A 10,236-nucleotide genomic window follows, 5' to 3' on the forward strand; every position below is an offset into this window, starting at 1 on the left:
CGAAGGCCACCCCCTGGGCCTTGGGGGTGGCCGCGTGCCACCCCCGGCCACTGGGGGTGGCCGCGCGCCACCCCCTGCAGCCACTGGGGGTGGCGCGCGGCCACCCCCAGTGGCTGGGGGCGGCCAGGCCACCCCCAAAGGGGTGGCTGGGCCACCCCTTCAGCTTCTTTTTTTTTTTGTTTTTTTTTTTGAATTTTTTTTATAAAAAAATAAGTATTTTTTTTTATTTTTTAATAAATTTATATTTTTTATTACGATAGACACGTGTCGCCATCTTATTGGCGACACGTGGCGCTGACGTGGCATTTGACGGAATCTGTTAAAAATTTTAACAGAATTTGACGCCAGGGATCGATTTGTAATTATTGCATATCACGAGGACCTCCAGTGAACTTTTTAAACCATAGGGAGTGAAAAATAATTATGGTATACCACAGGGACCTCCGGTGCAATTATCCCATATATTAATACAACTCTTGCGAATTAGTGTTTAGTAGATTAAGAGCAACTTGCTTAATTAATTGTACTATTTCAGAGATATTTTTTTTCGCATTATTTTAAAACTATCAAAATTTTGATATTGACTAGTAAAGTACTAGTAGTAGAAGTACTGGATGAATTTGAAGAGTATTTATTTTTCTTTTTTCTTTTTTGACGTCGATCAGTATGCTCGTGCTAGATTTAATTTTTATTTATTTGTTTAATTGTTTACTGAAATTTTCAAGATTGTAAATCTAGTATTGACCCTTAAAAGAAGGGTCTTCTTCACAACATGTCATGGATTTGCCCAATGTCTCTTTAATCGAGTGGCTATAATAAGTGATTAGAGCGCTTTCAATGAACTCGAAGTTCATATTTGGTGTTTTTCTATATTTTTAACAAAAACTATAAAAATGGCCATATAAGAGCCAAAAAAACTGAATGTTATAATTTTTTAATATTATCTTTTGCATTGAATGCTTCAAAAGGGTTGGCTTACCTTGAATTTAATGCATTGAATGCTTTAGATAATTAACTTTATCAATAAAATATAGTATTTATTTAAAGTAGAGAAACAGTTAGAGCACTAGTAGCAGTTACCCTATAATAATTCACTTTCTTATATATAGGGAAAATTTCAGAAAAAACCACAAAATAGCTCCTATAGCAAATGCCCTAAATATACATTAGGGCCTTGGGAAGCTACAGTGATTCCCTATGTATTGGGTAGCACTGTAGCTACCCAATGGATTATTATAATCCTAAAAATTCATTATCTCTCCTCTCACGTCTCTCAATACACGCAGATCGCAATCCCTATATCCTCCTCCTCTTCTTCTTCGTTCAAGCACCGTCGCCTCACCTCCTCACACTAATTCTCTTTTTTCACACAGAAATTTCATTCTCTCTTTGTCTCCATCGATCTCTCTCTGGGTTACCTCATTCTCGCCTCGATCTCTCTCCACGTCATCTCCCGCGAACCCAGAGGAGCCGATTGTCGGTGGGTTGCCACCGGTGAACCCAGGTGAGGCGATTTTCGGCGAAGTAGAGGGTGATTTCCGGTGGATCTTCAGTTGATCGACCGGTGGATGGTACTGGATTTAATAATTGTGAGGACTGGGCTGGTTTTTGTTTTGCTTCTGCTTTGTTTGTGGGTTTTGGGAATTTGTTGGCATTCTTCTGCAAGTGGAACCAGATTTGTTGGTTTTCTTCCAGGATTAGCCGGAGAAGACGAGAGCAAGAGAGTCTAGAGAGAGAAGATGAGTGGGAGAAGAAAAGAAATTGATAAAAAAAAAATAAAAGTAAGAAAGAGAAAAAATAATAAAATAAGAGTAAAAAATAATATTTAATTGGTATATGGAAAATTAAGGGAATCTATTGTGAGGTGTTTTTTATTTGGAAAACAAAAAATGGTTTTGTTCCCTAAATATAGGAAAAATGGTTGGGAAGCTGCTGTTAGTGCTCTTAGAGAGCCTGTTATTTAATAGCTTTAAAAAATAACTAACTAAATCAATAATAAAAAAAAATAGAGTTAAATTTAAAAAAATTTAAAAAAGCTCTTTGTAAATGCCCTGTGAAAGCTTGCAAGAGATCTAGCACTCGGCTTGAAAATAAATATTGGTTTTCATTGCAATAACTAAGTGAAAAAGGTTTTTAAACATGAAAGGTCAAGTCTTCGTTGAAAAATAATGATTTTTCTTTTGGGGTTGAATTAATAATATTATAATATTTAATTTTTTTATTAAATTACTATATATATAATCAACATAATATACTTAGTAAGAAAAAAGGAAACAAAAAAAGGTAAATATCATGAATAGGACTGGACATATTTAATTATGTCCTCTACCGTAGTAGCTCTTCCAGAACATCTAGAAAATTCTTACTCTCAATCTCGTTTACCAGAACTCTGATAGATTTTGTAATTTTGTATCAAATATGATGCTAATAACATTTTTAGAATAGTTTTCTAAATAGACAGAAATATTTAACAAATTATTTTTGTATGAAATTCTTACAAACTAGCATTTAAAAGTAACATGTATCCTTTAAGCATGTCTTTTAGAAAAAGTATCTTTATAACCATAGTGTAAAGATACTTCCCATATTGTAAATCACAGTTATCAAATACCATCCAAGACTATCAAACATCAAAGCATAATCAGATTTCAAGGATAGTACTCCCTGCAACGTAAACCACAGTTAGCAAACATAAATTGTATTATCTTTTCCTTAGCATTTTCTTATTATCATCTCACCTAGCTATACACATATATAAGCATTTCGCATTCGGTTCTGCGAAACACCTACATCTCATGTACATCTGAGTAAGAAAACAGATCATAACCATTTGATGTAACGTATGAATCTTATGCAACGCAATGCATTCATTTATTCATTTCTTCCTCATGCATGTCTCACTTAAGGGCCCCGTGCTCCTCTACATTTACGGCTGATGGGGTCCATGGTCCTCGTGATTAACTTTCTCACTTTAATTTCAACACTAGGGCCCGTACTCCACCAGTATGGAGTCCATAGTCTCGATATTATTAAGTTAACAACATTATGGCCTGTAGTACATAATGATGGGACTTTCATTAGCTTAGGACTTTCATTGAACCCCATTATACCCATTGTTATTACTTGTTTGTTAATTACTTTTACTTATTCGTTTTCTTATTCGGTATTATCATATTATGATTAAGACTTATTTAATTAATTCTATTAATTCCACACTTTGCCCCCCAAGACTAAGATCTATTTAGTTAATTCTATAACACTTTAAAACCTTTCGACCATAATTAAAATCTAAGGAACTCCCTTAATTTCAGCTAACTTAAACGTAAGATTATCATGGCAAATTAACATAAACATTAATTAATATTATCCTCCAACTTCCACAAAATTAAGTCACCTAAACCAAGCCATAATCAATCACAAAACAGAGCTCAACCAAAACCCCAAACAACAAATCACAACTTACCTCGTATTTTTTCTCAAATCAAGTCCATTAGCCTTTGATACGAAAGCCACATAACACAAGGATCGGATCACAATTACAAATTACAATCTTCCCAAATAAACCCAATAAACATTCGGCCATTATAATAATTCCAACCTCTTAACACAAATATCACTTCTCCATACAAAAATCAATGAACCTAAACTCAAAACCTTCACAAAACTAAATTCAAGGAACTCATAATTAAATCGCAAGCTTAAGATAGCAAAAACATAAACATCCCTAATCATTTATTCACTCAAAAACACAAATTATTACAAAACACGTCCAAAACAAAAACCCCAATTTCGAGTGACACAAGAGAGACTTTTAGAATTACTATCATTGAACATGTGAAAAGCGAGTAATTCTAGAAGTTACTTTTTTATCGCTTTTGTGTCGACCATTCAAGAATGATGTGGCTTTTAAAATCACTATTTAATCAGAATTTAATAGTGATCAATTACAAGCTCAATAGTAATTTTAAAAGCCACATCATTTTTTGAGGGACATATGAATGACAAAAGAGTGATTCCTAGCATTACTTGTTCCAGGGCCATATGTCATTTTTATAGACTGAGTTGAAGGAACTTCCACTAATCCAAATTGAAAGAAAATTTTATATCCAAATATACTCGACAATATCTTATCTTATATTTCCTTATAATATTAATATGTTATTTTTTTACAAAGTCCAAGTTCCCTGCTTACCCTTACTTCTTTTAGAAAACTCTAACACATCTGCAATGAAAAACAAATAGAGGAAAGATGAGAGAGGAGAAAAAATATTTGTGTTAAAATAATAGACATGGAAGCTAAAGTGCTACCAAATGCATTGGGTAACAATATTGTAGCTTACCCTTATTTAGGGAGGGTATAAAATATCTGCTGCATGTGCCTTTTTTGAATTTTTTTTCTATATTTGAAAATGAGACATACGGATTATGGTCATCTTAAATTATTGACAAAATTTGAGAGAATATAGACATGTGCTTATGAGAAACTACTTGTTAAACCCACCTGACCAAATAGAAATTGCGTTGGCCGACCAATTATCTATCTGGTTGAGTGGATGAAACTATAAATAAAATAAAAAAATTCTGAAAATTGATAGAGATATTAATTGAGTGGATGCAGTGTACCAAATACAATTAGTTTTTTTTTTTTTTTTTTTGAAAATAGATTTAGAATTAGTTGGCACAGAAGAGATAGCACTGCAAAATAAAAATGAAATTTGCTCAGTCATACACATTAGAAAATCACTATTTACACAAAATGAACAATATATTTATTATTCAAAATAAAACCAACCTATATATGTGAAAGAGTGTTCAAAATTATATTTATTTTTTGTAACAAATTAAAAATATGAGTTTATCACTACAAAAAATTTGATCATTAGCGGCCAACAAATTTGGCCACTAATGATGTTATTTTGGCCGCTATTAATAAATAGCAGCCAAATTTGGCCGCTAATAGTCCGACGCAAAAGACTATTAGCGGCCACTTTTTTTGGTCGCCGCTAATAATTGTTTTATAGCGGCCACCAAGTTCGCCGCTAAAAGTAATTTTATCCGCCGCTAATAATTGTTAAATGAGTCTAAAATCGCCGCTAATACTAGACTATTAGCGGCGACACGTATGTGGCCGCTAATAGTTAAAATAGTCGGGTATTATTAGCGGCCACATGAGTGGCCGCTAATAGTCTAGTATTAGCGGCCACACATGTGGCCGCTAATAATACCCGACTGATTTAACTATTAGCGGCCACATTTGTGGCCGCTAATACTATTAAAAAATTGAAAAATAAATAAATATATATATATATATATACAAAAAAAAAAAAAAAAAAAATAGATCCATTTAACTTCACTGCATTAATTAAATCTCTATATACAATTAATACTACTAAAAATGAAAAAAAAATATATATATATATATATATAAATACAAATAAAACTAAATACAAATACATCATTAAAAAAAAAAATGTTTAACCCCCAACGCACCCCCTCTCCTCATCTCTCCTACTAGCTCAAATCCGACAATTTTTTCAGATCCGGCCATTTTTTCAGTGCCCCTCACCAAGCAAAATATATTTCAAAAAAAAAAAACGGAGGAGATGAAGTATAAGAAATTAAAAATGACCCATCGGGATCTCACAACTGATAAAACTCCTGGACATCTGCAAATTCAACCCCAAAGATATGAATTAACAAAATTTGCAAAAAAACAAAAAGAACATAAAAGAAATGGAAACCCACAAAGACAAAGAAGAAGAAAGGGGAGAAGAGTAAGGTACCTTTTCCTTCTTGTTTCTCTTTAAAATTGAAGTAGATTTCAATAATTGCAATAAATAAACCAAAATCTGAAACAAAGACAAGAGAGACAGAGCTGAGATATGTCACAAAATTTGCAAAAAAAAAAAAAACAGAAAAGAAAAGAAATAGAAACCACAAAGACGAAGAAGAAGAAAATGGAGAAGAGTAAGGTACCTTTTTCTTCTTGTTTCTCTTTAAAATTGTAGCAGATTTTAATAAATCAAATATCTGAAACAAAGACCAGAGAGAGAGAGAGAGGAGAGACGAGAGTTCTGAGAAATGAATCAAATGAAGTTGAGAGAGAGAGAGAGTAAAGAGAGTACAGGATATTTAGAAAGAAACAAAAAAAACATTGAAAAAATAAAAAAATAAAAAATAAATAAAAAATTTAACTTTTGGGGGTGAGGCGCGCGCGGGACACGAAAATTTTCGTGTCCCGCGTGCACCCCTGCACCCCCTCCCCCCCTTCACCCAAAAGGCTCAATCATGAGCTTTTTGATTTTTTAATTCTTTTTTTTTTTTTTTGAAATCAACACTTCATAATTTTTTTAAAGAAAAATTATTTTTCGTTTTTTTAATTTAATAAAAAACAGGTTTTTCTTTTTTATTTTTCGTTTGTTTTCTTTTTTCTAAAAAAAATTGTGTTCATAATTATAATGTATTTTTTCGGTTTTTTTTTTAAATAAATTATTTTTTGTTTTCTATTTTTTTTTCATTTTTCTTTAATTTTTTTAATTCCTTTTTTTTAAATAACTTTTTTTTTTTGAAAAATTGGTTTTTTATTTTTAATTTTAAGTAAATTTTGAGTTTAAAAAAAATCGTTCTTTTTCTTCTTTTTTTTTTTAATTTTAATTTTGTTAATTTGTTTTTAAAAAAGTTATTTTTATTTTTATTTTTTTTCAAATTTATAGACATTTTTGTCTTATTAAAAAAAAAATCCATTTTTGCCTTATATAGTATGTTAAACTAACATATTAGATCATCCGATCAATCATGGTAGATCATCCGATCAAGATAGATCAATAGGATCGATAGATCATTCGATAGATCATGGTAGATCATCTAATCAATCATGATAGATCAATAGGATCGATAGATCATCCGATCGATCATGGTAGATCATCCAATCGATCATGATAGATCAATAGGATCGATAGATCATCCGATCGATCATGGTAGATCATCCAATCGATCATGATAGATCAATAGGATCGATAAATCATTCGATCGATCATGATAGATCATCCGATCAATCATGGTAGATCATCCCATCGATCATGATAAATCAATAGGATCGATAGATCATCCGATCAATCATAGTAGATCATCCAATCGATCATAATACTTCAATAGGATCAATCGGATGAACCATGATTGATCGGATGATCTATCGATCCTATTGATCTATCATGATCTATCGATCCTATTGATTTATCATGATTGATCGGATGATCTATCGATCCTATTGATCTATCATGATCGATTTGATGATCTACCATGATTGATTGGATGATCTATCGATCCAATTGATCTATCATGATCGATCGGATGATCTATCGATCATATTGATCTATCATGATCGATTGGATGATCTACCATGATCCATAAGATAATCTATCGATCCTATTGATATATTATAATCAATTGGATAATCTACCATGATTGATCGGATGATCTATTGATCTTATTGATCTATCATGATCAATCGGATGATCTACCATGATTGATCGGATAATCTATCGATCATATTGATCTATCATGATTGATCGGATGATTTACCATTATTGATCGGATGATCTATCGATCCTATTGATCTATCATGATCAATCGGATGATCTACCATGATTGATCGGATGATCTATCGATCCTATTGATCTACACGATCGATCGGATGATCTATTGATCTTATTGATCTATCATGATCAGTCGGATGATAGATCGATCGATAGGATGGATAAATCATCCGATCGATCGTGATCGATCATTAGGATTAATAGATCATTCGATCAATCGTGATTGTATCGATCAATAGTATCGATAGATCATCCCATCGAAAGTGATAGATCAATAGGATCGATAGATTATCCGATCGATCGTGATCGATCCATAGGATCGATAAATCATCCGATTGATTGTGATCGATCCATAGGATCGATAGATCATCCGATCGATCGTGATCGAACAATATGATTGATAGATCATTCGATCCATCGTGATAGTATCGATCATATCCGATCGATCGTGATAGATCAATAGGATTGATAGATTATCCGATCGATCGTGATCGATCCATAGGATCGATAAATCATCCGATTGATTGTGATCGATCCATAGGATCGATAGATCATCCGATCGATCGTGATCGAACAATATGATTGATAGATCATTCGATCCATCGTGATAGTATCGATCATATCCGATCGATCGTGATAGATCAATAGGATCGATAGATTATCCGATCGATCGTGATCGATCCATAGGATCGATAAATCATCCGATTGATTGTGATCGATCCATAGGATCGATAGATCATCCGATTGATCGTGATCGAACAATATGATTGATAGATCATTCGATCCATCGTGATAGTATCGATCATATCCGATCGATCGTGATAGATCAATAGGATCGATAGATAATCTGATCGATCGATAGGATTGTTAGACCATTCGATCAATCGTTATAGTATCGATCATATCCGATCGATCGTGATCGATCAATATGATCGTTAGATCATCCGATCGATCGTTATAGTATTGATCCTATCTGATCGATCGTGATCGATCAATAGGATCGATCCCATCGATCATGATCGATCCATAGGATCGATAGATCATCCAATCGATCATAATAGATCCATAGGATCGATAGATCATCCAATCGATCATGATAGATCCATAGGATCGATAGATCATCCAATCGATCATGATAGATCCATAGGATTGATTGATCATCCGATCGATTAATAGGATCGATAGATTATCCGATCAATCATGGTAGATCATCCGATCGATCATGATAGATCAATAAGATCGATAGATCATCCGATCAATCATGGTAAATCATCCGCTTGATCTTGATAGATCCATAAGATCGATAGATCATCCGATCGATTATGATAGATCATCCAATCGATCGTGATTTATCGATAGGACCGATAGATCATCCGATCGATCCTGATCAATAAATATGACCAATAAATCATCTGATCGATCGTGATCGATTAATATGATTGATAGATTATTCGATCGATCTTGATAGACCAATAGGATCGATAGATCATTTGATCGATCGTGATAGAGGTCGACTGATCAGACTTCACACAATGAAGGTTTGATCGATTAATAGTTCTAGAAAACAATTTTTTTTTTTTTTTAAAAAAAAGAAACGAAAAAATAAAAAGAAAAACTAGCTTTCTATTAATCTCTTTTTTTTTTTTAAGAAAAAAAAAAAAGGAAAAAGAACGATTTTTTTTTTGTTGATAGAAAAACCAAAAATTAACTTTACTTTTTATTATTTTTAAAAAATTAAAGAAAAAAAAAATTAAGAATGAAAAATATATATTTAAAATAAAAACAAACAAAAAAAATGAAAATTTTGAAAACATTAAAAAAAATAAAAAAAAAATAAAAGGAAAAAAGTTAGCACATATTATTTTGAAAACATAACAAAAATGGTAAATATTATGTGGCCGCTAATAATCAACTATTAGCGGCCACAAATAAAGTGGCCGCTAATAATTGATTATTAGCGGCCAAAAAAGCGGCCGCTAATAGTTTTGGAAAACAATTTTTTTTTTTTTAAAAAAAAAAACAAACGAAAAAATAAAAAGAAAAACTTGCTTTCTATTAATCTTTTTTTTTTCTAAGAAAAAAAAAAGGAAAAAGAACGATTTTTTTTTTTTGTTGATAGAAAAACCAAAAATTAACTTTACTTTTTATTATTTTAAAAAAATTAAAGAAAAAAAAAATAAGAATGAAAAAGATATATTTAAAATAAAAACAAACAAAAAAAATGAAAATTTTGAAAACATTAAAAAAAATAAAAAAAAATAAAAGGAAAAAAGTTAGCACATATTATTTTGAAAACATAACAAAAATGGTAAATATTATTAGCGGCCACATAAGTGGCCGCTAATAATCAACTATTAGCGGCCACAAATAAAGTGGCCGCTAATAATTGATTATTAGCGGCCAAAAAAGCGGCCGCTAATAATTGATTATTAGCGGCCAAAAAAGCGGCCGCTAATAGTTTTGGAAAACAATTTTTTTTTTTTTTAAAAAAAAACAAACGAAAAAATAAAAAGAAAAACTTGCTTTCTATTAATCTTTTTTTTTTTCTAAGAAAAAAAAAAGGAAAAAGAACGATTTTTTTTTTTTTGTTGATAGAAAAACCAAAAATTAACTTTACTTTTTATTATTTTAAAAAAATTAA

The 10,236-nt window shown here is 31.7% G+C and overlaps 1 long non-coding RNA gene across 1 annotated transcript; it reads right to left on the reverse strand.

Annotated features, from left to right (window-relative positions):
- Window positions 1-5,483: 5,483 nt before the first annotated feature.
- Window positions 5,484-6,104, reverse strand: LOC133879424 (uncharacterized). The gene is made up of 3 exons (XR_009902078.1): window positions 5,977-6,104; window positions 5,784-5,849; window positions 5,484-5,666 (listed from the first exon to the last, which is right to left on the reverse strand). It is a non-coding gene; the product is annotated as an uncharacterized LOC133879424 (long non-coding RNA).
- Between the last annotated feature and the right edge of the window lie 4,132 nt (window positions 6,105-10,236).

The sequence above is a fragment of the Alnus glutinosa genome, chromosome 10 (assembly GCF_958979055.1).
Source record: "Alnus glutinosa chromosome 10, dhAlnGlut1.1, whole genome shotgun sequence".
NCBI classification, from domain to species: domain Eukaryota; kingdom Viridiplantae; phylum Streptophyta; class Magnoliopsida; order Fagales; family Betulaceae; genus Alnus; species Alnus glutinosa.